Below are 25,879 nucleotides of genomic sequence, written 5' to 3'. Positions count from 1 at the left end.
AATGAGTGCAGGACTTTTGTTCATTGCTTACAACATTGCCTGAAACATAGAACACTTTCAATAAATATATGTTGAATGAACCAGGTTGCCTAATCTTCCTGAATATCAGTTGAAGAAAATGTGAAAAATAGCCCATGCTTACAAATAAGATTCACATAAGAAGCCATGGGAACCACCAAGATTACTTTAGCCAGCAAAGCTATCATGCAGAGTTGAAGGACAGATAAAAAGCTTTATAGACAAGAAAAAGCTAAAGGGATTTATCACCACCAAGCTAGTATTATAGGAAATGTTGGAAGGACTTCTTTAAGAAGAAGAAAAAATGTGTATCAAAAATATGAATAAAGAATGGCGATAACTACATATCTATCAACGAGTTCTTCAAATGAAAAAGAATTCAATGCTCCAATCAAAAGATAGGGTGGCTGAATGGATAAGAAAACAAGACCCTTACATATGTTGCCTACAAGAGACTCACTTCAGATTAAAAGACATACACTGACTAAAAGTAAAGGGATGGAAAAAGATATTGCGTGATGGACCTAGAGGGTATTGTACTGAATGGAGTAAGTCAGAGAAAGACAAATGGCATATGATTTCACATACAAGTGGAATCTAAAGAACAAAATTTAAAAACTCATAGATATGAAGAACATTCTGAGGGTCACCAGATGGGAGGGAGGTTGGGGGCGGGGTCAGTGAAAAAGAGGAAAGGGATTAAGAAGTACAAATGGGTAGTTACAAAATAGTCATGGAGATACAAAGTATTACAAAAAGAACACAGTCAATAATATTGTAATAAGTATGTATGGGGGAGGGGGTACTAGATTTATTGGAGTGATCACTTTGTGAGTTATACAGATCTTTGATCACTATGCCGTACACTTGAAACTAATATAATATTCTATTACAACTATAATTGAAAAATAAAAAATATTACAAAAAAAAAGAAGCCGATGAAGTACTCTGCACTGTATACATATGAGGAAGTATAAGAACCTACACTCCATGTGGCCACACCCTGCCAATTTAGCAATCATTTATATGGACTAAACACATGAAAATTTGTTTTGCTATCTGCAATACAATTTAAAGACCAAAAAACATTTTCCTTCCTTCAATAACAAAGGTACATTTCCTGTCCTCTTCTCACTATGCCCTCATTATGCACCTCCCCCCAAAACCCTACATGAAATAAAAAGAAGCTGAAAACACCTATAAAACATTACTGGATAATATAGTAATAATTAATAGCATTCTGAAAACATGTTTTTAAAGCATCCAAATATTTTAGGGAAATGAAGCATCTGGTGGACTGAGCTACTAGGAAAGAAGGAAGATAAATAGAGTAGGAGGAGCTGGATAATCCCAGCTGTAAAAATATTCCCTGTGGCTGAACTACAGGCACTAGCATCAAGCCAGCTTCTTCTCAAGACAAATCTGAGCTTCATTCATATTGTATCAGCCTCCCAACAAAATGAGCACTTGAATCTATCCCACCTGGCAGGCTGGGAATATATAATTATAAGTCTGCAGATAGCAATTGTACATCTTTCAGTAGCTTAGGAAAGGCAACTAAACAGAGAATGATTGAATTCAATGCAGTGTGTTAGTAAGAAGCTGATTTTCTGGCATTTGTGTTTCATTCAGGCACTTCTTCTCTCTCTTCATAGCTTGCCCATCCAATCAAACAAATCAATTGCAGAAGGGCTCCATCTTTCTGAAAATGCAGTTGGAAGGAAGGATTATCAAAGAGGAGGGCCTGCCACGAGCCAAGGCTTAAGAGGACCTGGAAGGGAGTCTGTCATTTTGTCGTGACTCAAGTGCTTCGATTGTGAGGTCATGTCTGGAAGGCTGCCCACAACCAAGGCTGGCATAGGGTAAAGCTTTGAGGGAAGGAGAGTGAGGATAAGGGTCATTGTGGGGATAAAATGATAATGAAGGCTACCATGTATTAAGTGCTTATTTTGTACCAGGACTGGGCTAGGCATCTTATAGGCATGCATTATCTAATTTCAGAGTTGTGCTAACCCCATGAAGTACTAATATGCTGACCATTCTACAGATGAAGAAAGAGGCTCTGAAAGGTTATGTGAAGCTCCCAGTGTTACTCATGTGCTCACACTGAGAACACTTTGGATTAAGGGACTTTTTAGGATATAAGTACCCAGATCCCAAACATGCATGCATATACCTTTGTCTTCTTATAAGAGGCTGCAAAAGGATCTTGCTCATGAAACTGCTGCTGCCTGTGCACATAACGAAGTCAGCAGGCTGGCTGTAGTTCCGACAATTCTGACGACCTTGGCTGTGTGCCCCTCAAGGATCCATCTTGATGTAGCTGAGAAGGTATGGGGTCTAAATCTGGGCTTTTATAAAGAAATATTGCCATCTGGTGGACACCTGCCCATACTATTTAAAATCTCCATGAAAAAAAAAATTTTCTAAAAGCAAAGGGAAAGATGATGTATTTTGAACTCGAGTTGTTTTCTTTTAGCCTCGATTCTTTCAGTCTCATTTGTAGGTCCCTTCTATGTACTGCACCATTAAATAGACATTATTTTTGTAGACACACATAGGTCCTCATAATTTACATACATCTAAAAATAACATGACTACTGCCTACCACCCCCCATGCAAATTGAATCTTCCTCTTGTTTTTACCATCTTGGTAAAGTCACCCCCACTAACCTATTTGTTCAATCAAACAACGTGGGAGTTATTTTCGACACTCCTTCTTCCTCACCTGCCCACCCCACCCCTACCATATTGCCCCTCACCATGCTTTGTCAATTCTATCTCCAAAATATTCTTCAAGACTATCCGCCTCTCTCTCTCCATTCTCTTGTTTACAACATTGGTTCAAACCACTGTCTCTTGCTTGGACTTTTACAGTAGCCTTGTAGCTGCTGTCCTGGCTTCTTATCTGGTTTCTGCCCATATTGCTAAACTCATCTCACATCACTCTTCTGCTGTTGCTGTGCATTCCTGCTACACTAGCTAGATGTTGGGTTTATACAACATCTCAAGTTCTTTCCTGCCTCGGGGTCTTCAACACATGCTCTTCTCGTGGGCTAAGTTGCTCTTGGCCCTGTAGTACTTAAATATCACCTATTCATTTTTCAGGTTTGAGGTGGAAATATTTGACTCTCAATGTTAAGTCTCCAGTATTCTTTTTTATGACACTATTTTCCGTTTAGGGCACAACACTTTTTATACTTATACGTATGTGTATTTGTTTAAAAAAAAAAAGTTTTCCAATTCCTCACTCACCTCATGATTATAAGTTCCACGCAGGGAAGAGCCATACTGTTTAGTTAACCTTTGTATCCTGTTGCCTAACACAGAGTTTTATGCATAAGAGATAAAAAAAAAAAATAGATTGAAAACCTTACTATTATGACCTGTATTACTGCCATTGTTGGTAATAATAATACTCTACTACTTTTTAGCACATGGTTTATTAAAATGCTATTGTCATTTAACCAAAGAGGATGTACAGATGGTGCTATGGACTGTATGTTTTTGTCACTCTCAAATTCGTATGTTAAATCTTCATGACCAATGTGATGGTATTAAGAGGTGGGCCCTTTAGGGGATAATTAGGCCATGAGTTTCTCCAGTGATAAAATTAGTGTCCTTATAAGAAGAGGAAGAGACCTAGCCCTTCCTCTCTGTCTGCCACATGAGGATACAAGCAGATAGTCATCTGTACACCAGGAAGAGTACCTTCACCAAGAACTTGACCACGCTGGCACCCTGATCTCAGCCTTCCAGTCTCCAGAACAGTGAGAAATAAATGTTTGTTATTTAAGCCACCCAGCCCATGTTATTTTGGCATAGCAGCTTGAAAAAGACAAATGGAAAAGCACGTGAAAAGATGTTCAACATTATTAGGTATTAATAATCTCTCTACTCATATGTATCATATATTTTTAATTGTATTATTCTTTGAAGTTGTGCCAAATTGCATGTCTTTGTCAGACACTCCCATTCAATTAGTCCCTAATGCTTGCTTCTTGTATAACCAAAGGGTCCACCTAACTGTTTTACAAACAGGAGCAGTTCTTTCCTCCAAAATTATGTCACAAACCTCCCAGAACAATGTTTTCAAGTTGAGGGTCCCAACCCATTAGTGAGTCAAGAAACCCATTGAGTGGGTTGCAATCAGCATTGATTTAAATTATAAAATAGAAGAAACTACTACAAGCAATGTTTTACTTCCACTACACAAAAATGTTAAGAAGGCAATTTGTTTTTCTTCTTCCTATACTTCCACCACAATTCACAGAAAAGAGAACACATCTTCCCAGCTTCCAGGAGAGAGAACATCCCTACCCACACTTCCAGCCCTTCTCTAAGCCCCCTCACAGTTCCCCCAAGGAGGGAGCAAGCAATCACGGACCTGAAAGGTGGGAGCCTAATTTGAATTGTGCCATTTCTTAATGGATGTGAGGTCTGTTACCTGCTTCCTCTTCTACTTCATGGGCCTGTCTTTCCTTCCTATCCCTTTATGGAAACCACACCCTGGGCACAGCTGTCTCTTGGAGGAAGACTTAGCAATACTTGTGCTCTCTGTCCAGCTTTTTGGTCTGCAAGGTGAAGCTGAAGCAGCCAGCCCTTCTCTCCTGCACAGCGAGTTAGGTGAGTGGATTAGGACCTGATGCATAGGTCTCACCCTTCTGGAGTCAGCCAGTCTCCATTTGAGGAAGCAGGAAACCCTATGTTGGCTTCCAGACCCAACCCTCCAGCACAGTTAACCAGACATCCCTGCTATTGTATCAAATAAATATGGTTCTGCTTTCTAATTGACTATTGATCCTTAGATATGTAGCTCCCTCAGCAGGGAGTGATGGAGGTTTGGGGCACTAAAACACTGCTTGAATGTCTAACAAGGAATATGTGTGACTTTGATAATATATAAATCAGATTCATTTCATGAATATTTTAAAACTTTACTTATTTGCTGTAAGACTTTAGGCAAGTTTTTAATCTCTCTTAGTCTTGCATTTACAAAATAAGATGATAGGATCTGATACCTCTTTCATAAAGTGAATTGATAATAATACCTACTTCATAGGGAGATGATAGAATTTCATAAGATAATAAATATAAACATCTTAGGACTGTGTCTTACATATAGTAAGTGCTTAATAAATGTTAGCTACTAGTTGTCCTATATTTCTGTTGAAAAAAAAAACACTATTTTACCGTATCACAATATATGTATGTGATGACTAGGAACATAGTCCAAAATAATTTCTCATCATGGACATCAACGCAAGGAAAATGTGAAGGTCAATAATAATATTAAAAGAAAAATATGATTCAAGGGAGGAGACAGTGAAATAGAACATGTTTTAAGGTCCAAGAGAGAGAAAAAGAGAAAGAAAATGAACCATGATAATAGAAGTCTAGAAACATTGAAGCTTTATCTACCTTTTATGTGATCTCATTCTAAATTCAAGCAATACAGCTTCACAGAGATGTGACTTTCAGAAAATCACAGCCTGATAACCACCACCATCTAGGCTGGCATCTTTTTTACCTATCAAGCAAGCAATTTTGTGCCCATATAGAGATTTACTAGTACATCAATAAACATAGTTGACTGAACACAAAATTATCTCTATTCTTCCCCCAAATCCCACTAAAATAATATTAAATGAAAAATAAAAAGGTATAAGATATAAGAACAGGGAAATGGGAAAGATAACTAAAGCAGATCAGAAATAGAAAGTAGGTGAATAAGTGCAAGGCAACCAACTTAGCAGAACTAGGGAAGCTGAATTTCAAATGTCCACAAAAGGTCGAGGGAATGCTAACTTAAAGCAAGCTGGTTCCTTTCACTCTAACCCAGAGAAGTTCTGGAATCAGAGGTACCAAGCAAGTGCTTTTAAAGATGGGGATGTGAGGTGGGGCTAAAATAGGAGGAATGGTTGAGAGTCTTTATAAGTAGCAGTTAGACCTCCAAACCCCTGGCACCGCCATTTGCAGCCAGCCGCCTGCCTCCCTCACTCTGGCAGAAGACTGAAGATGTTTTCCTCTTAGAATGTAAACTCTGTGTGGGCAGAATTTTCATCTGTTTGGATTACTGGTAGATCCCCAGGCACCTAGAATTATGCCTGGCACAAAGTGCTAAAAAGATACTAGATAAATATTTGTTGAATGAATAGATGATCAGGCATCCAGAGAGTATGGCCATGAGCCACAGCTGAGTACCGAGTACTCAAAAAACAAGATTAACTGAAAAATCTCGATTTAAAAAACAAAACAAAAAAACTATGATGGGACTTCCAGGCTGCTAGAATGCAGACAGCCAGACTTAAACCTTCCCCACCCTAAGTAGAGTATCTGACTTCTTTTCTGATATATCTGACTAGCCCCAGAGAAGAGACCTATAGAAATCAATAGAAGTCGGCAGGCAGACAAAGAGCCAAATCTCTGCCACATCACCTACTCCCATCACTCAGTAAGCCCTGCACACACACTCGGAGGCTCCAATCAGAATCAGCCAAGGATCAGCAGACGTTTGAGGAAAGCTGTGAACACAAAAGACACAGATTAAAAATAAGGAAACGGAATTTGTTCTGAAAGTAGAAAGAAAAGAAACTCAAAGGAAACAACGGGGAAAATGAAAATAACAGAAAAATATCTCTCCAAAAATATATAAATAATACTCTCAAAGAGATGAAAAGATATTGCATTCATGTAGTCAGACATTTACTATTAAAAAAATAAAGTGTGTATGCAGGGGAGGAGATGAGAAAAGATGCATTCAGAGAATAAAAGAGGTTATTTTTTTTTTAATGCTAAGAAGACAAAAATAATTGTCAGTAACAAGATATCATTAGAATGTATATCTCTTAGAGGAAAAAATTATAACAAGTGATGCAATGTTGGATAAAAATACGGACTACCATAATATTTATTTGAAAAATTTATATTTTTCACAAATGAGGAGTATACTATATCCTTAATATAACATTAAAATAACAATATATATTTTAGAAAGACACAAACAAAAAGATACACATCAGAACTATAATATTTGTCTATGGAGGGAGTAGGAATAGGGTAAAAAGGTATGAATGAAAATACAATCAAACAAGAGAAAGTCCTTCTACAGATTAATAATGAAGGTAAGTTAAAAACTAAGTTAAGAAATATGGTTAGCTGAAGCCTCTGCACCTGAGTTAAATAGGTGTCACTGTTTTATTCACAATTCAACTATAATTGAAAAATAAAAAATAAATAAAATATTAAAAACAAAACAAAAAACCTGTTTTAAACAAAAAAAATTTTTTGCAATTACAGTTGGCATACAATATTATATTAGTTTCAGGTATACAGCATAGTGGTTGACATTTATATAACTTACAAAGTGATCCCTTCTTAAGTCTAGTACCCACCTGGCAGCATACATTTATTACAATATTATTGACTATATTCCCTATGCTGTACTTTACATCCCGTGACTATTTTGTAACTGCCAATTTGTACTTCTTAATCACTTCACCCTTTTTACTCAGTGTCCCAACCCCCTGTTCATTGCAGCGTTATTTATAATAGCCAACATAAGGAAGCATCCTAAGTGGACAGCTCATTTCTAATTCACCTGACGCATATTGTATCTGGCCATGGCCAGCGGTTCCTCTTCTACAATAGCTTCTTCACTCATTTGTCTGGTGCCTTAGTACCTCTTGTCCACACACGTATACACACCCGTGCATGTACGCACACGCAGACACACACACACACACACACACACACACACACACACACACACACACACAGTGTGTTGTAGTTTGGTTTTCACTCGATTGCTATTTCTATAAACTGCCTTTACAGGAAATAACTTAGCATGTGTAAAGTTCTTTATTTTCATCATCTCTTCAGTAATTCTGTCTGTTAACATGTACTGATGGAGCCTAAGGAAATATTGTTGGCCTTAAAATATTGTTCTGGATCCAAAATTTAGTTTCTAAGTGGGGCTAACAGGCTTTGCAGAGTAGAACTAAATATATACAAATCTTGGATCAGAGCAGACACATGTTCTTATGAATCCAGAAAGCCCGTAGGCAGAATTCAGTGCATTGTGAAAGTACAATGTGTTATACAAATGTGGGCTTATTAAGAGTTGTGGACTGAATATTGTGTCTGCATAGAAAAACGCCCTTCTTTTCAACTTCAGCTTACTTGTAAAAGCTATTTTCTTATTCTGAAAACTTAGAAGATTTGGGGTTTCATTTTGTTGTTTGTTTTGGCAAAGGAAAAGGGCACAAGTAGAAGCAACTTCTAGGAAGAGTGATCTGGCCTCGCTTAGCGGGGGTTGGGAGAGAGACTAGATCTGTGATTGCTAAACATTTTTTATTGCGAATTTCCTCGGGAAAGACTTAGAGCATGCAGCCCCAGAATAGGTGTTTTTATTTATATATTATATACCTGAACTACCATACTAACAAAAGGAAAAGATACAAAATAAATGTAGCTATGATTTCTAATATTTTTATACTGTACCCCAGTGAACTATCTTGAAGACTAGAGTCAGAAAGACCAGTGGAGAGCCTTTTGCAATTATCACATGAGGTTTTTATAAAAATTACTCAATTGTAAATTCATCATTATGACACTAATTAATTTAAGGGCGTTGGTAAAGATGGTACCTTAACCTTTCTCTTTTAGGAAGGAGGAGTGAGCTTGCTATTATGGGACAGGAGTGCTGAACACTGGTCCCAGTGTTACCAGGCTAAGAAAAGAGGTCAGAGTGGCAACCCCATTGTGAGACATAATTAATATTTGTAAAGGGCTTATTGCCAATCAGATTAAGAGGCAGGGTCAAAGGCAAGATTTATTATTGCTGCCAGGTCTCTAAATTCCAAGCAGATTCCAAAAATATGACCTAATCCACCAAGAGCTTTGGCAAATTTACAGGCAGTGTAGTTTGAGTGAAGTTTCTAACATTGAGTCCCACAGTCTTTAAATTGCAAATGAATAGAATTTGACCTATGTCCTTCTAGGCTCAGAATAGGAGCCTCAGCTCTTAGCAAAATTTGTTCACTTTCCTGATTTGGCATTCAAAGCCTCTCATATTCTGGCCCTGGTCTAGATTTTATTCATTCACTCATTCACTCATTCATTTATTCATTCATTCGTTTAATATCTAATGAGAACTACTATTTGTCAGGCAATGTTATAAGAGCTGAAGATACAACAGACATAGTAAGTGCCCTCATAGGGCATACAGCCTGATGAAGAAAACAGACAATTTAAAAATAATAATAAATGTACGAAATAACACTAAGCAATGATAAGTGGAAAAGAAGAATATACGATTTAGAGTAATAGGGGAGACTGCTGCTTACAGTCAAGAAGGAGTAAAGGAACTGTTTTTTTTTTCCTCCTCTTATCTCAAACAACCTAAAAACAGACAAAATATATGAAATGACATTTCGCAAAACACTGTACATCAGTTGACAAAAGGATAGTGATCCCTGAGAGATGGAAAACAAATAAAATAAGTCCTACCAGCCCTCCAGCTTACTGCCCTGAGAGAGTTTTCAGGCTACCACAGAGAATGGGGGGATTCAGGAAGAGCCTCATCGGCTCCTTGTGTTGAGGAGATGGGGATAAGAGTTCAGGGAGACTAAGGCTCCTGGGATCCACAGGACAGAGAACCAAAGAGAAAAGAGCTGAACAGAAAGGGAAATCAAAGACTAGCAGAAGCTCCCCCTTGATCATGATAATGCCTATGATAACTATGATGAGTAATGATGAGCTCAGGCAGGTGAAGCAGCTACCCAAGTCTAGAGAAAGAAGCATCTGTCAGGATTAGAGGGTAACAGTGCCTGATGTTCATATGGGGCCTAGAATGATGCCTCTTCTCACCAGACTGGAAAACCTCAAGATTTATGGAGCCTTGAATGGACATACAGGTCTTGCTTCAATGGGTGGGGTGCGGTGGGGGGGAAGGGGGCTGGAGAGGCATGGAATTAGCCCTAGAGTGATAACTGCTCCAATTCTGCTGAATAAATCTTAAAAGCAAGATCTAAAAGAATAAATCTGTTTCCAAGTAATTTAACTATATTTCAGAATAAAGCTCAGGGCTATTTATGTGAAAACAGAAATATCCAGCACAATCCATTAGAGGCTGCTGGACGTAGATCCATGCCCAAATTGGTACTGGGACCACACTAATATAAGAAAAGATGCTCAACCTTCCTAGTAACAACCCTGGAACGAGGATGAAAACAGTAAGATACCTGGAAAGGGTTTAAACAGGAGAGGAATGTGGTCAGAATGCTCTTTAAAATAAAGCATCTATTTTACATTTAAAATTTTAACGTAGTATGTAACTCTCAGGGTAGTCTCAAGATAGAAATAGTTTGTATTTTTATTTTTAAAAATACTAAGATGATAGAGTAATACCAACAACAATGCCAGGATTTAGGTTATTGTTGGTATTACTCTATTACCTCAATAATTCTAGGGTACTACTGGAATACTAAAAAAAAAAAAAAAAAAAAGCGTTTTAATCATATTTCCTGAGATTCCCTTGCACTCTAAAAGAACACTTTAGATAATTTGAGAACTTTGCAGTGTAAATTAGAGTCACAGAGGTTGCAGGCTTGGTATTTTCCATTCTCACCAGACTATAGAGCTAAATGAAATTAATAGGTCTGTTATCAGAGTGCCAGAGAAAATACTTTCAATTCCCATCACAACTTAACTCACAGGTCCACATAGTTGACTGTGTCTATAGCATAGGCTATAAATGGACCAATAATCTAAACATCATCTACCAGGCTGCTTCTGTTTATGACGCTGTTGAGACTTTATATTTTCTTCAGGGAAGATCTGAGGTGAGTGGTTGACAAAGAGAATGTTTCTGTTGAACCACTTAATTACTTAACATCTGAGTGAATTCCACATCAGGGCCAACATCCAGCTCTTCTGGTCAAGTTCTGGAAATGAGCAAGGGCCTGGCACCATGCGGACTGGCATTAGTTAACCTTGCCTGCGTGGTTTCTGTGAGAGCATTGATGCTGGGTACCACTGACAGTGAAGGAGAAAAATCCCAAATCTTCTCTGTGTACCTGAAAGCCAGATGGATTGTGAGGGAGGGAAAGCTTTAAGGAAAACTGGAGGAAAGTGAGAATGAGGAATGAAGGAAGAGAGAATTTGTCTTATCTAGTTCCCAGGCTTTCCCCCTAGAGCCTGACACCCTCTTTTCCTCCACAGCTCCTCTGGCTTTGGGACCTCACCTCTCCTGTCCAGGGATGATTTACTTCATCTGGGACTTCCTCATCATTCTATCTTGGAGAGACCCAAGCCTGAAGGAGAGAGGAACCTGTCTTCCACTTGGCCCTCTCTCAAGTAGAATAGCATTTGGGGGCAAAACAAAGAATATGCTGGTGACCTTACCTCATTGTGAAGACGAGAAGGAAGAAGTACAGCGGAAAAAGGAGGAGGAGCAGGAGAACTAGGCAGAGAAAAAGGGGACTAGGAGTAAAAGAATAAGAGAAAGAGGGGCAGGAGGAAGGAGAATATATAGACATTAACTATCCAAATGCTGCTATTGTTACTTTGCTCTATTGTTATAATCACTACTCAGAATTGGGAGGTACTTTCAAATATGTAGACCATTTTTTTAAAATAGAAAATTCAGATACATTGAAATCTGAAGAATTAGTAATATCTAGGTTGCAATTTGCCATACTGAAAAAGTTTTCTAGTCTAATTGTCCATATCAGGGTTGCCACATTTTTTCTTTAACAAGGCAGATACATATTTTAGGCTTTGCAGGCCATAAGGTCTCCATCACAACTATTCGACTCAATCATTGTAAAGCAAAAACAGCCAGACACAATAGATAAATGAATGGAAGTGGTTGTGTTCCAATAAAACTTTATTTCTAAAACAGATGGTTGGTGTTCTGACCCTCTGGCTGTAGTTTGCCAACCCCTGGTCTTAATAATGCCTTTTCCTTTTTATAATATGAAAAAAAAAAAGGAGATATTTTTAATGTGAAAAAAACATATTATTCATAATAAAGTTATACATTCACTGTAAAAAAAATTTCATGAGTATAAAAAAGCATAGGTTACCCAAAATCCCAACATCCTGAGAAAATCACTGTTAACATTTTCCAAAATCACTGCAGACATACAGGCATTTGTGTCTGTGTGTGTGCATATGCTTTTTTTGTAGACAAGTGGGAAATTCTATACATGTTCTTCTATAACCTGCTTTCTATGTTCAAAAATATATTCAGGGCATCTTGTCGTGTGAATATATTTAGATCTACATCTTTTCACAGGGTGCTTTATATGGAGGTACTGTATTTACTCTTGTAGACATTTGGGTTGTTACCCCCGATATCCTCTACCTCTCCACTTCCTAGCTGACCACTGGTTGAACCCCTCCAATGATGGGAAATTTACTAACTCTAGAGCCATATATTTGATCTTTAGATAACAGTGTCTGGGGACATCAGCCCTCTAGAATTAGAAGGCCCTAGAAAGCTCACATTAAGTTAGTAATTAACTAACGTGAGTTAGTGACTCAATTTTGGGCCAGTCCCACCCAGGCCTCTGAAGGCTCCCACCTATTTGAAGATGGAACTGTGTCAAATTGCCTACTGATCTGCAGCTACAGTCTTGGTCATAGCTCCTGCCTGCGGTGATACATGTTTCAACAAGTTACTTCGGAATTTCCAAGATGTGGGTGCTTCTTCCTGACCTAACTTTTACATGGGAATATGGCAGCCTCTGACTGAGCAGAAAAACCAGTTTGTAAAACACTTACCCAGGTAACCTATTGAAAAGAAGATAGCTCTCCATAACTTCTAGGGCAGGTTCAGACAAAGAGTGTGGCCATGTGCAACAAGATCAACAAAAATCCTTAAGAAGCAAAGCTGATATCCCAGAAAAATTGCTCTGAAATCTGTGGCGACCTGGTCACTGACAATTTGACTGATTGGTCCTGTTTTTCATGTTATTTCATGCATCTCTTTCTTACCGATGCTTTAATTAGGGTATTCTTATTGAATGTTGAATAGAAGTTCAAGGCATAGAGGTTCACATATAAACTGCAACTAATTTTAAAAATCAGTCGTCCTGAATTATATAACCATTTCTCTTGCTTGCGTCATAAGGGCTTATACAGCAGGAAAAAACATCTTTTTAAAAACTGTAATTTCCATAGAATTCAGACTTAGGGACCATTCTCTTACAATCTCTTTATTTTAAAGACAAGCAAAGGCCTGGTAAGGCTAAGTGACTGCCCCAAATTCACAGAGCTTTTTAGTGGCAAAGTCAGGACTTTATGCCAAAGGCTTCATCTCATAATGCATACTATTTTACTTTATTACAGTGCCACTCTTTCGCAGGGTACTGCTTTATTGGTTTGTTTTTTCTTGAGTGCCATGTGGGGGGCAGGGTAAGAAAACAGTTGGGCCAGACACACAAAAGAAGGAAGGAAAAATGTTTAAAAGACGTCTCAGGAAAGTAAACAATAGAAAATTAAATAGGCTCATAGTATGAGGAAGGTAAAGTGCAGCCAAGAATTGCCCAGGTGCTACATGAAAGACCAAGGAGTCAGGCCCTCCTGGGCTGGGTTGAGTATTCCCGTTATGGTTGACTGTAAGCCCAGGTGAGCTTTCAGAGAGAACCCATCTAAAGTATATACTGGGGAGATTCTCCTCTGTTCAGGGTTGATACATTTATTCGGGGGCTGCTGGGAATATTGGTTCCTGACCACTCCCAGCTGTGTCCGTCAGTGGATCTGCTTTGCCCATGGCTATATCTCTTCCCAGGAATGCAGGATATGGAGATACAAAAGCCCAGTCCATTGAACTCAATTTAGTCCAACTCTGAAGAGCCACCAACTTCAGTTCCCCCCTGGGCTATAGGCCCAGCTGGAACCATGTTGAGTGGCAGCTTCTCCCTCTACCCAATGCTGACAGTCTCACTACCTTTCAGATATATCTTTTTAACCACTCACCAATAAGCTTTCTTCATGCAAGGTGTGTTTCCAAGTAACTCAAACTAAGATTCCACCCAAATCCATACCTTGTGCACATCACTCAGAATTGGGACTAAACCCAGGTTTCCTGTGTCGTCATCTTGTTAAACTAAACCATTCTCAACTGCTATACCTCTTTCTATGGATAAAGATCTTTTTACACACAACTTGATAAAACCCATTCTCCTACTAGGAGCAGCCTCCCAAATTGTGGGATGCTGAACACCAGTGTGTTACACAAGATGATTTGGTAGTTCTCGGATGGGCTGGATTTTACTTTAGTAGTTGTTATCTTAACTTGAGATTCCCCAGAAGCAGACCCTGATGTGAAGACTCAAGTAAAAATGACTCATTAGCATCCAGGCCAGCCTCAGTAATATGCAAGCAGTAGAGTCGCACACACACCTGTGCAACTGCACAGGGCCCCATACTTGATTTAACTCTCTTGAAATTCTTAATAATTTATAAACTTAAATCTTTTATTGGGCTCTGCAAATCACATAGTTGGGCCTGATTAGGAAGTGTTCCTAAAAAACACTGATAGAGGAGTGGAAAGTGGGACCTGGAAAGATAAGAAAGGCAAGCAAGGATGGACAAAGGGGGTCGAATATACTGTGATGGATGGTAACTAGACATTTGGTGGTGAGCATGCTATGGTGTACACAGTCATTGAATTATAATGTTGTACACCTGAAACTTATATGTTGTTAACCAATATTACCTCTCTATATAATAATAATTTTAAAAACAATGTGATATCAAAAAGTTCCATAGGGGAAGAGAGAGAATTTGGTCCAATCTCATAGGGAGCTCTATAGAAGAGATCTACCCTGAAGTTATCCCAACTGGGGGCAAAAGAACTGGAATATTTATATCTTCATACTCTTCAGTCACTGATTAAAGGCTGGGCCAGGGGCAGAAGCACATTAATTCCTAGGCACTTTCAGCTGCCCCATGCACAGGCAAAGCAAATCCTGCAGCTGAGAGTGGTACTCTGATAAGGAGATGCAGGTGCCCATGGTGGGAATGAAAGCACACCTGAAGCCAATGTACACAAAACTGGAAAAGGGTTGGAGCGGATAGGGCAGATCACTGACAGCTTTGCTGGAGTTAGGTATGTATTTTAATGTGATCTAGGGTAAGATATAGATGCTTGCCTATCAAACTCAAGATTTCAGGGGTGGAATTACTAATAGCAAGGTTAATAAACAAAAGAAATAACAAAAGTAAGTCAATCAAAAATATAAATTGAAAAAGCATATAGGAGGTACAGTGATATAATGAAGAAATGTGAATGGCTGAAGTTTGTACATATCAGCAGAGTAGAAAGAACACTGGATCCAGGGCCATCAGTAAAAGCACAAAGTCTGGAGCCAGATGCTTTGAGTTTAAATTCTGGCTCTGCCACTTTTGGACTACATGACTTAACTTCCCTGTGCATACCTGCTAGGGCTGTTAGGAGGATTAAAAGAAGTAATATATGCAAAGTATTTAAAGTAACATTTGCCGTGGAAGTGTTAGCTTTTATTATTCCTGCCTTGTTACTAACCAGATCAGTGCTTCTCAAACTATCTATGGCATTTCATTTTCAATCTGTTGCAGGCTGATGCTTTTCTACGACACGATAGATACTAAATGAATAATGAGAAAAATGAAATAAAAGACATACAAAACACAAGGCCATATTTTTAGTTATTAGATTCAACAGGCAGAAAATTACTCAGTCAAATTGCTATAAAAGTTTCTACGTGCTCATCTTTAATTTCTATGCTTATTGCGTTAGAGATGGGTAACAGATCCCAGACTGTCACTATTCTATGAACCACATTTTGAATAGCACTGAATTAGAAAAACTTCGGAAAGCCATTTAAGTTTTGGATGCCTCCTTTTTTTAGGTTTTTGCAAGAGATGAATGAGACTGTGTACATTAAAGCATTTACTAAATTATAAAGTGCCCTCAAAATGGAAATTACTGGTAGGGCTGTAGGAGTTGATTCTATAGTCTGTGGCCAAAAGATACAAACTCCAGTGTGTGACAGTCTCAGTCCCTATTGGCATCACGCTGTTTTGCATAGGGTGTATCCTTGGAACTGTCAGTGTCTGTAAATCAATCAAGCATTTCCTACCACTGTACAGAGCAGGAAATAAAGGGCTCCCCTGGCAGGCTGTGGCTTGCACTGGACAAGTACTGCCATCCATACGTTACTATGACCACACTCCTGGGGCAAAGCATCCAAGCACAGACTTCCTCTACCTGCAGCATTCCTTCTGCAGCCTGGTCAAATGATTTCACCCAGAGTGCTACTTGAATAAGGGTCAGGAAGAAAGTAAGAGTGAAGATATGTCCTTACTGTAGTCCTCGGCTCTTAGCTTCTCTCATTTCTCAGTTGGTGAAACTCGACACACAAATATCCCTCCCTCATCAGTGCTCTTAGAATTCAAGTATGGACTCTGCCCACGCTGGTTCTAAGTGACCTACTTTGGCCTCACCTTCTCTTTTATCTCCACCTTGTAAAACAAGAAAGCAGATATTTAGGAATATGTCAGCTAAGTGGTAAGACTTCTGAACATCCATCTTTTTGACTCTTTCTGGATTCTTTCTGGGCTTTTTGAGAGGTCTGCCCCCTGATTCATCTTGGTGTCTTTCTCATCACCTTTGGTGCAATGTGTGGCACATAGCAGGTGCTCAATGAATGTTCCTTGAATGCTCGTATGTATAGTTTGAAGTCTGTGGAAACAGAAGTGGCTCTTCAAACTACCTGACCCTGAATCCATCCAGAAAAGACCAACCAAATCCAATTAATTCATTACACAGAACTCTACCAGGTACTGGGCATTCGGAAACACAAATTTCATGGGGGAGAGATGGAGGGAAGCTCATAATAGGCGAATGTACTTCAAATTCAACAATCTGCAAGTATATCTCCACTTTCTGGGAAACAAAACCTCTCCGTGGCCCCAGGGCCCTTTAAATTTTACTGTGACTGTTTTCTTAAGAAATTCCTGGAGCAGAGCCTAACTTTGGTGTAAGGGGGTTGGCAGCGCGCTTATTCGCGGCCCAGGGGACTGTTGGCATAAGGGTTGTCGAGGCGTTTGCACGCGAAGAAACTTCCGAGGAGTCATAGCAGCGCCCTGGAGGGTCGTGAAGTGGGGTGTCCGAGAGTCCTTGAACTCCAGGGCCTCCGTGAATTCGGGGAAGGAAAAATGGAGATGGCCAAGGCGGCCAAACCTTTGCGGAGCTTCACAGCTCCTGACCTCCCCTCTCTGCCGGCTTGGACGCGCGCGACACGGGTTCGGCAACCGAACCCGGGAACAGCCAGGGCGTCTGGGCCAGAGGGAGGGCCAGAGCCGGAGGAAGGAGTCTGGGCCGCCACTGCCACCGCCCCGCCCGTCGGGCTTTCCGCCCCGCCTACCTCGAGCGAGGCGGAGCCGGCGCCCGAGCAGCCAGAGGAGTAGGAGGTGGAGGAGGAGAGGTCGGAGCCGTCTCCAGGAGCCCTTAGAGACCGAGTCCCCGGCGGCGGCGGCGGGGCAGCGCACGGGCGGACTAGTGAGCACCGAGGGGCAGGCGCAGGAGGTGAGTCGGATCCCCGCAAGGACAGAGGCGCAGCGCCCGGCGTCGGCTGGCCAGTTCGGGGGCCGCCTCCGAGTTCCCGGTGCTGGGAAGCGAGATGGAGGGAGGGAACGGAGGAAGGAAGGAAGAAGGGAAGAGTGTCCCGGAGGGCGGGGACTGGTCGAGGCTCCAGGCTCCAGAGAAGGGGATGGGGGAGGGAGGGCAAGGGACGCCGAGACCCGGGACAGACGGCGCGCTCGCCCCGACGGGCGGCGGCGGGAGGGCGCGGGAAGCCAGGGACCCGCGGGGCTGGGGCTGGGGCTGGAGACGCGGCCCTTAGGATTGGGGCGGGGGACGGGGGAAAGATGTCCCCGCTTCTTTGCCGGCTCGTGGTCGTGCGTCCCGCGCCCGGTTGGTGCTGGGAAGGTCCCGTGTCCCCAGCCCCGTCTTTGAGGTGGTGCCAGGTTTCCCAGGAGGGAGGGCCTCTGGGGGCTTCCCGGGCGCCACGCCCCTCTTCCCTACTTTCTTCCGCTCTTTCTTGGGACTGATCTGCGGGTGCACAGCCCTGGAACCCGCTGGGCGTTGGGGTCGAGCGGGGAAATAGCGTGTCACAGAGAGGATGACCCAGAGCACACATCCGGCTAAGGACCTCCGAACGGGGAGTGATTCGGAGACTATTTGCAGGTGATTGATATATGGGGAGGGCAAGACTCAGACCTGAGTCTTGCGTGATTTTTAGAAAGTATTGCAGGGACACTTATTTCGTGGATCAGTGTGACTTCCTTTTTTTTTTTTTTTTTTTAACTTAACATATCATCCATTAACAATTTCGAACGTTGTCACTAAAGTCCCCCCAAACTGACTTACTTGTCCCTCGACTTATGATTGTGTCTTGTAAACTTAAACCATTCATAACTTTCGAAAAGGAACTGGTGATTCTGGTTAAATCACTGCGGTGGAGTGAAACTTTGGGCAACTGGAAATCTAAATGAAGAAATTGACGAGGGTTGTCATCTTATGGTCATCCCTGTCCAGGCGTGGTTGTATGTATACAAACAAGTGCATAGAGAAGGAAATGGCCAAAAACCAGACAGAAAGGAGGTCCCCTGCGCGCACGTGTCAGGGCACGTTTAATGGCTGCTTCGACTGGAAACAAATCGGGGATTTATTAGACTTGGAGTTAGAGAAACTTCACATGATTAACTTCCTTCCCATCAGTTATTTCCAGCCCTCCTCCCCCCCAACCCCCCGCTGTCTTTTCGGACACTGTATTTCCTGGGGCTGTTGTAGCTTCGTCTGAATAGATTGTCTATAATGAATCTTTCGGATGTTGTCAGAGACAGGGTCTGCATCTGTGTTCTCTACTTTAAAAGCGGAGTTCGCTCCCTTTTTTTTTTAAAGCTCTAGTCACCGTACTGCACCATTGCTGGTGCTTCTCAGCTCTCGGTGTAAATTATTACAGGATGGCGGCCCTCACCTAGGAGAACCAGGAAGGCAGGCAGCGCTAGAGAGACGGGGTTGGGTTCGACTATTGCCAAAACAATCACATTCAAGTAAGCTGTTTTCTTTTCTTTTCTTTTAAACCAAATTGTATTAGCAAGTCCCTTTTCCAATAAACAAACATAGGATTCACACACCACATAATTTATAAAAGTAATCAAACGTTTTATAGAGACCGGTGATAAAAGGACTTTTGGATCAAATGTTTAGTCCCTTTGAGTTTGTAACAGTTAACTAGCCCCATAAAACCCTGGTTTAAGTCCAGAAAAATGCTGAACAATCTAATCACTGCACCTTTAGACCTTATAAAAATGCAGTTGTGTTTTTATTATGTTTAAAGCAGATAATTCACTTGGCGTTGAATCCAGACAGCATGTAGATTTGTGTAGAAACACATAAAAATGTGAATCTGTGTTTCACAAGAGACTGAAAAGATTAATATTATAAAAATGTTCTGTGTAGCAAGCTCTAGTCTCATTTAAAAAACTAGCCCTCTAACAATGAGATTTGCAGTGTTGGGCTTGTGTTGTCACTTGTTGAAGGACATGGGTGGTTTGTCAAGTTGTGACAGTAAAGAGCTTCATAGTGAAAACACTTGAGGAAATGGTTAGCTAATACCGGATTAGTTTTGTTTTATTTGAAAACCTCTCTCTGAGAGAAGAAAAAATTCAAATTTAGAATTATGTTATGTATTGTTTTGGATTTCTATTGGGTGTACGTTTTTTTTGTTTTTTAAGTTTTATACGTCAGCTTAAGCTTAATCTAGGGAGGTAAATTGTAGAATTCAAATAAAATTTTTCTGAGGCTTCATTTGGAATAAAAGCAGTTTAACAGTGGTTTGTGGTATGGGTTTTGGTGTTAGATCTGGATGAGAGTATTAGTTATTTCATATCTTTCAGTCTGATTTGTAAAATGGGGATGATAGTGGTCTCTTCTCTTAGGTTTTTATAAAAATATAAAACAATCTTTGAAAAACATTTTGACTGTACCTGACACACAGTTAATGTTCAAAATTATTGGATATTTTATTTATCTAGCTTACTCTAGCAGGAGGCTATTGGATAAATTAGGGATGGCAGCTTGAATGTTCTGGAAACACTACATAGTGCAATTTTAAATTCCAAAGAAGGCACCTAATTTTATAGATAGAGCTAGATATATAGATATATGTAAAATATTTGTGTACATGTGTGTTATGTTTCTACCGCAGTATATATGAATAATTATGAATAATGGATTAACAGTTTAAATATGTTTTTAGTGTTGAAGTTATAGTCAGGGCACTAAATGTTCTCTAACATTTTTTTAAAACCATGCAATCAGAAACATTTCATTAATTATATTTAAATTTAAAGAGAATTTATATTTCAAATAGTTATGTTTGTTAGCCTTGGGTCGGTAATTAAACCAGAACAGAAGTATTTGTTTTTAACCAAGTATCATTTTTAATTAAAGTATGAAAACATGTGACCCAAGGATATTCAGTATTTATTTTTTCATGTACTGATGTCCAATGCCAACAGATAAGCCGTAAGCACTGTTTAGGATTGACTGGGAGTGTTTCATAAATGTTTTGTAAAAGCTTTATGATTGATTACAAACTTTTATGGGAATGGATGTTCACTTAATTCAGGAAATCTGCTCATCATATCATTGAATCATTTGCAACATTTTTAAAAAGTTTCCATCTTTAAAAACAAACCCTTTTAAGCACCTGTTGTTTTTCTTTAATGCACATCGGGCGCATAGGATTAGACTGATTAGAATCATAGCTCATGATTTCTCATTTTACTAATTGTTCCACAGAGATGCCAAGATGGTGCTTTATAATATTTTTAAATAACTGTAAAGGGTACAGTGTTGTTACGAATTGTTTTTGCCTGTGACATTATACTCTGAAGTAATGGAGGACGTGATTGAATAAATTACTGATCTTTTAACTCCTAGATCATAGCATAGTGATGGATTCATGGCTCATGCTTCTAGGTGTGTAGAGTGTGGCAAGTACTTGATATTTCTGTGCTTCACTTATGTATTGAGAGGAATAAATTAGTTAATCTAAAGCATTTAGAACAGTGCCTGGCACATAGCTATGTTCAATAAATATTAATGTTAAATTATTACTTACTGAAATTTTCCTCAATGTTATATAATGAGCATGTATTATTTTTGTAGCAAGAAAACAACTATATGAAATTTTAACGTTTCCCAAAAAAACTAGAAAAGCTCAATAATTTAAGAAGTCCTGCCAAGCAGTGCTTATGAAGTAAGAGAATATAATTAGGCAATTGTCATTGCATCTTTTAAATGTGGAATGGATTGCAATGTTACTTTGTTCAACAAATTAATTCTCCTAGATCCCAGTCTTACTTTCTTTATTAGAAACTTTAAAAAATCAGTAATCACGAAGTCTATGTTACAATAGGTTAAGTAGGGGAAGGGCAATTAGCATAGTTGCAGCACATCATTACAATTATAACTAGGTTAAAAAAAGTTTATGCCTAGAAAAAAAGTCTAGAGGAAACTACAGAAAAAATGGATGATGGGATTATAATGCTTTTCTCTCTCCTCCGCATCTCAATTTTTTTCACTGAGCATGTGTATATAATAAAAAACAATCCATTTATGTAACAGTTATTCGGTAAAAACTCTGGTTTATTAGCTACACATAGGATTTTGTTGTTGTTTTAGAAAAAACACCAGCCCGTGTAACAGTTGAAGGTTCTTAAGTTAAATGTCAGAACCTTGGTAATGAGATTGTTTAGCCGTAAAAGGCTCTTTCAGAAGTTTGCAGGTTTATCATTGTAGAGGTGTTTGAAATTAGGGTCTGCACACAGACCAAGTCCATCAACCTTGAATTTATAGAAGTTGTCCCTTTCCCGATTGAGGCCCTGCATTGGCAAGCTGTGTGCATCCAACACCTTCAGTGCATCAGATGCCTGCAAAACAGTCATGAGGAAGACTTAAGTGTACTTAGTTCAACAGGAAAGTTCAATAGATAAAATACAGCAGAATTGTGTGACTTCATTGATTGAGCTGTTCTACATCCTGAGTCAAAGCCCTTTACAAACATGCTCTTGCTCAGTCCTCAGAACAGTCCAGATGGGGAAGCTGAGGTTCCTAAAGTGGTCAGACCAGAATTTGCCCCAGAGTTGTTCTGACTCCTCATTCCTTGCACTAAGTACTCTGCTAAGAGCTGCAGTGGAGGTTCATCCAGCTAAAAGTTGAGGGAAAGGGATTTTATGGAGGAAGTCCATTTAGAAGCTATAAACCAAAATGAGAAGCATGAAGAGAGGGCTCCTTTAAGGGTTAAGATGACCCACATGAGGGAGAATTATCAGTGCCTTTTATCGAATTCACTCTTCTTCAGCCAAAGAAGTTGAAGCTCCCAAAATTGCATAGAGACCCAGCAGACCTGAAGTGATCTGTGAAGTCGGCCCTCCCATCCCTGGACTCCCAAAGAGGACCTTGAGAGTACAGATAAAGAAACTGGCCTGGCTAAGTTCTGTTCTAAAACCATCTCATACCAACATCTTCTGCCCCGCCCACTTTTCCTTTCTTGAGAACGAATGGAGAGTAGTGAGCAGGTGGCTTGGATCCAGGGCAGAAAGCAGAGGTGATTTCACTTGAAGGTTACTTCTAGCTGGATTATTCTGTTTATTGCCATGTCTCTTGAAAATGATTTCTAGTGTCACTTAAATGTTTGGTTTATCATGTCAGGTTTTATTGGGCATTGTAAAAGTGCTTAGTTGTGAGTGTCTGGTTGCCATCCTCTGACAAGGAGGATTTGTGTCTTCTTTTAATGGGTCCACATTTCAGAGGATTACTGTATAATAAAAACCAGGGTGTTGTAGACTCTTAAGACTTTTGATACTTTTAACTCTGCTGGAGAATTAATAGCTAAAAGAATAATTTTTTTAGGTTTGCCTCAGTGAATTAGTTGCTAAGAATCTTGTAATTTTTCACAAGTTCTTGGTTGTAAGCGGATGACTTTGGGGCTAGAGGTACAAGAGGCTTTATATCCTGTGTGCTTTCTTAAGGAACAGACCACCATTCCCCTTGCAGTCAATGTCACATCATTGACATAAGATCCCATTTGGTTGACCAAGATGAGAAGCGCAAGTTTTGGTTTAATTTGGGTTGGCGTCATCACAAATGTGGAGTGGGCTCTGGATCACTTGTCTCTGCACTTGCATTCTATGCATGGAGAGTTGCCTTTATTTCAAATGGCTGTGTGCAAACCAACATGAGCCCATTGAGAGTAGAATCCTACCTTTGCCAATGTAGAATAATCAGGCTTTTATTTTGCTGCAGATGCTACCAGCCAAGATGTCCCTGAGCACTGGATAGTAAACCCTCAGCCCCCACTGGGACCCTTTAACTAAGACCCCAAGCTTACAGTCACCTTAAACATAGCCTGATTTTCAGGGAGAAGTTACTGCAGAGGAGCTACCAACACAGTTTAGCTCTCAGCGTGAGCTAGGTAAATCTAAAGATGGAAAGAGGAATCCAAATCCAAATGCTGCTTGGGCTTTGAGGCTTAGTGAGAACTTTATTTTTAAAAAACCATCACACCAGTTTATTCAGCCAGAATATCCGGCAAATTGGAAAAGAGTTGAAACTGGCAGGCTTGGTACCTGTCCTGTACCTAGACTACTGAAACCCTTTTGAGTTATTAAACTGTGCCTGGCACACCACAGGGCTTCACAAAAGGTCATGATTGGCTGCTCAGACAAGTTGTCAGGTGGGATTGGATGTCTGGCCAAGAAGAAGGACTGGATTATGATTTCTTGACAAGGCTACCTTGAACTCTTGATTAGGTCATATTCACTGCATAAGACTGCTGGCCAAGGAAACAAGTGGGGGCTCAAATCTGCTCAAAAAACCATGTGCCCTGGGTTAGAATTGCTGCCGCCAGAAGGAAAGTGCTCTTTCTGACGCCAACAAGCCTGCCAGGTTAGGTCCACTAGGAGGGGTTGCCTTTTCTAACTCACAGAAAGGCACAATGAGGCCAGTAGCATCTCTGCCTCTCACAGCCCCTTCAGCCACGATAAATGCCATGAGCTGGCAGAGTCTGGCACATTGTAGGTGCTTAATGCCAGTAGAATGAAGGAATAAGACCACACTCTGCAGTGTGTGCTAGCCAAGTGCATGAACCAAGTGTTCTTTTTTAATGAAAAAAGTAAAATTCATTGTATCTGCTAGGACATGCACATTCAATGATACATGTTCCCTGTGACAGGCTTCTTCTTTCTCTTCTGTTCATCATTACCTAAGGGACAGGTAAAGCACTTGGAGTGTTGTTGACATTGTTTACTGTTAGTCAAACACCAACAACATGCTCAGTATTGCCTGATGCGTGCCAGATTCCCCGCACCAGTTTTACAGCCCACCCGATGACGGGAACGCAGTGCTGACTCCTGGGAATGTGCAAAGGGGCTTATTTATTGACAAGCCGTGGGGCCTCCCCTTGGGGACAGGATGCAAAGGACTGTGACTGCAGGAGCCTTTGAGAGCTGCTTCTTGAGTAAAAAGATTTCTAGTTTAGGGGGTAAAAAATGGGGAAATTTGTTGCTAAAGCTTCCAAAAACTAAGAAAGGGAGTTGTGTGTGTCCCTGTTGGTGCCAGCTGGCGCTTCTTGCACACTTTCTCTTTTAAGTTGATCCTTTAGAAAGCCTGCTCTCTGAATTAACTTCCTCTTTCTGGCTACAATCTTGGCAGGGAATCTGCACACCAGGTAGGATCAGCCATATTTACTGGATCAAACTGCTAAGTGGTTCCGAGGATAAAGGCCCAGATTTGTACTTAGGACCTTGGCCTTCTGCTGTTTTATGGAGAGGCTACACCTTGTGGAAAAAGCCCACAGGCACAGAAACGTCTTTCACATTTAATCTGGTTAAATGCAGCCTTCTTCAGGTATACTCAGATTCCCAAAACAGAAGTAGCAGGAGATAACAATTCCTAACAAGAATTCTTTACAGAATTTTTTTAGATAGCAAACTTACCTGTTGCATTTACAATATGATTTGATTTTACAAAATTCCAGGAGTCTGAACTTTTCAGGAATACTTCTCTCTTGAATTAAGCAGAATTTTCCGGCACATGATTTGCTCTCTTTTTTAACGTAAATATTTGATGAGTGACATGCTTCAGCCATTAACTGTCTAAATCCAGAAAGCAAATAAATGCCCTTGGCATGCTGCCTGGGAAGTAATCCTCGTGCGTCCCATTCACCTACAGTTCTCTGACTCTCTTCTGGTTATAATAAATATCAGGGGGCTCAGGAACTTGCACACCCAGCAGGTGACAAAACAGGGCAGAGATCAACCTCTCCGGCTTGCTGTGCTCAGCTCCTGAACTCTGGACCGAGGTTTCTCTGACTGCTGATGTCAACTTGAGAACTCACCCACCTCGACTTAGATTTCCCAGACTCCTGAGCTTAACTCCTTCTTAGCTTTGTGTCTTCCAAGATGCTCTGGTCTTGTTCTTCATATTCCTGTGAATAATGGCTTATTTTTTAAATTTTTCTTCATTTTTTAAAATAGGAACTATATATGGTCTCAAAATACCTCACAACCATATAAAAAGGTAAACACTGAGAAATCTCCTATCCCATTCAAGCTTTTCCCACACTCTCTACAAGTGGCAACTTGTAAATACAATCGTGTAAGAAGATACATTTTTACTCTTCCTCCTTTCACAAAAGATGGTATATTATATATATTGTTCTGTGCCTTGCATTTTTGAATTAGCGATATGTCCTGGAGATCTCTATCAGCATATAGAAACATAGTTCTCTCTCTC

The 25,879-nt window shown here is 40.2% G+C and overlaps 1 protein-coding gene across 7 annotated transcripts in view; it reads left to right on the top strand.

The window, feature by feature from the left end:
* GNG12 (G protein subunit gamma 12) overlaps positions 1-25,879 on the top strand; it is a 203,283-nt gene that overhangs the window by 73,935 nt on the left and 103,469 nt on the right. For 3 of the 7 annotated variants that reach the window (XM_039838543.1, XM_039838548.1, XM_039838547.1), the window contains exon 1: positions 17,466-17,599. The exons of 1 other annotated variant lie outside the window; for it this stretch is intronic. The gene's annotated coding sequence lies outside the window, so the exon portion shown is untranslated. Of the gene's footprint in view, positions 1-17,460; positions 17,600-19,037; positions 19,129-25,879 lie in introns of those variants that run through there. 3 more of the 7 variants (XR_005647728.1, XM_039838544.1, XM_039838549.1) reach the window with 2 other exon arrangements.

This window comes from Pteropus medius, unplaced genomic scaffold (assembly GCF_902729225.1).
Source record: "Pteropus medius unplaced genomic scaffold, Ma_sr-lr_union100, whole genome shotgun sequence".
Lineage (NCBI taxonomy): Eukaryota > Metazoa > Chordata > Mammalia > Chiroptera > Pteropodidae > Pteropus > Pteropus medius.
Note: the sequence above shows the minus strand (reverse complement) of the source record. Positions and strands in the feature narration are given on the sequence as shown.